The 2,415-nt window shown below is 41.1% G+C and overlaps 1 pseudogene; it reads right to left on the reverse strand.

Annotated features, from left to right (window-relative positions):
* Window positions 1-540: 540 nt before the first annotated feature.
* Window positions 541-1,278, reverse strand: LOC125919731 (uncharacterized protein C6orf136 homolog; annotated as a pseudogene).
* Window positions 1,279-2,415: the final 1,137 nt, after the last annotated feature.

A 2,415-nucleotide genomic window follows, 5' to 3' on the forward strand; every position in this document is an offset into this window, starting at 1 on the left:
ATCTAATTTTTTACTTTGTGGTTACCGTGATTCTTACATAAAACTTCTCATAGATAAAACTGTCCATTTTAAGCCAATATCACTTACCTTCTGTAATGTCTACAACGTCTGCACCCTTTTGCTCATCCTCTTTATATTTTTGATGTCACAATTTACATTAACAAATTATAATTGTTATATTTTTTTCAATACTCTTTTCTTTTCACCTTTATATTATAGTCAAGTGATTAACACATCATTCTAACATAGTATTACAGTTTTCTGATACTCTAGAAGAAAATACAGGTAGTAATCCCTTTGACGTAAGACTTACCAACATTTTTCTAGACATGTGTTCTCAGGCAAGAGAAGAAAAGGCAAAAGTAAATTAGTGGGACTACACCAAAAAAAAAAAAAAAAAGTTTTTGTGCAACAAAGGTAACCATCAACAAAAGAAAATGGCTGCCCACTGAGTGGGAAAAGATATATGCAAATGATATATCCAATAAGAGTTTAATGTCCAAAATATATAAAGAACTCAAAACAACACCAACAGTTTGTCTAGGCAATGGCAACATAGGTCTGGTAAAGCTCTTCCTTGTCACACTTATAGAAATGCAGAAAGACTATGTGGATGGGCAGCCCCACAAGCCACCAGCAGGCTTGCAGGGTCTAATTCTCTGGGTTGCAGGTCAGATGTAGAACCTCCAACTGAAGGGGTGCAAAATAGTTCCAGGCCAGGAAGCGGCAGATGGTCAGTGACAGAATGTACCATGTCCAGCCCTTGGTACATATGTTCAGGATCTCATTGATGAATTCCACACCCGATGAATAGAGAGTATAGTCATGGGAGTGAAGGAAGAAATTGGGCATGATACATGATAGCCAGGTGGTCCTTTATATTCAGATCTCCTGATGGTGTGGTAGGGAAAGGGCAAGAGGTCCGAGGGGCTTGGAAAAGTATCAAAGCCCCAGGAAAGGGGCAGGGAGTTCCCTCAAATAGGCTCCTAAGCCCATCCGGGTAGTCACTATGCATCTCACGTCTGGGTCTCTCTTCCCCCTTCCCTGGAGGGAGAACCACCCATGGTGAGCTGAGGGCCTAGATCTGAAGGAGAGGGAGTGGGGGATCTCCAAGGAAGCAACCAGATAGGAGGGGGTGGGGGGGACCAGGGAAGAGAATATGGAGAAGTGGTTGTTGTGGACTGGGGCCAAGGGGGGCAGGAATGGTAGAGCCCACAGCTCATCCCAACAAGTGCCCTCCTTAATGGCCATCACCTGTTCAGCCCATCTCCCTACCTACCTTCCCTCCAGTCTCTTATGGTTTGCCTCCCTTTTTTTAGATCCCATTTTTCCTTCCCTTCCCCTATGTTCATATGTCGTATTTCTTAAATTCTACATGTGAATGAAATCATATTTGTCTTTCTCTGACTGACTTATTTCACCTAGGATAATACACTCTACTTCCTTCCATGTTGTTGCAAATGGTAAGATTTCATTCTTTTTGATCACTGATTAGTATTCCATTGTATAATATAAACATATGCCACAGCTTCTTGTCAATGCCCTCTTGTATTCTTATCTGCCTCCTTCATTGTCCTCTTCCTGACCCATGTTATGTAGGTCTGCTGGAGAGAAACTGGGGTCTGCTGCCATGGCCCATACAACTGGTGCAGCCAGACAGACACTTACCACTTTTGCTTTCCAACTATGACATGGGAGAGTTGCTGCAACTGCCAGCAAAATAAAACCCCTTGCAATGTTGCCCTAGTAAGTGGGCCACCTTGGCAAGTTTTCTCTCTCCTCTGTGTCTACACACATCTCTATCTCATGCAGATGGTGTTCCAGATTCTTCCTCAGGCAGATTAGAGCTCCTCAAAGTCTTACCCATGGGTATTCATGCAGTTTTTCACTCTTCAGTTTCTATTTTTCCTGATCGTGGCAGATGAGGGTGGGGCAGGCTCACTGACTTCTTAATACTCATAGCCCCCACTGAGGTCCTATCGGCACACTTTCAGATACACAAGTTGGTACAAACCTCCTGGATGTCTTATGCAATGTGTATAGACACTTTTTTTCAGTTATAGATGCCCATTTAGTTGTTAAAGCAGAGGGAGAAGAGGAATGATGCATCACCTTGATGCTGATGTCACTCACCAATAAAGCAATAGCATCTTAATTTTAATAGCTTATAAACACTCTACTTTTGTAGTCTCCCTTTCCACTTTTTAGTAAATGTTGCTTCTTTGAAAATTGTGTATCCACTAGCAAATGTTTGTCCTTGAACTTTTATACTAAGATCAAAAGTAATTTATTCACTACCATTAAAATGTTTCATTATTTTGTATTTTTCTATGTGTTTACCTTAGTAGAGTGACATGCTTTCAGATTCTTTTTGCATTGGTATTTAGTTTGTTTTCTTTTCAATTGAAGATATTT

This window comes from Panthera uncia, chromosome D4, assembly GCF_023721935.1.
Source record: "Panthera uncia isolate 11264 chromosome D4, Puncia_PCG_1.0, whole genome shotgun sequence".
Lineage (NCBI taxonomy): Eukaryota > Metazoa > Chordata > Mammalia > Carnivora > Felidae > Panthera > Panthera uncia.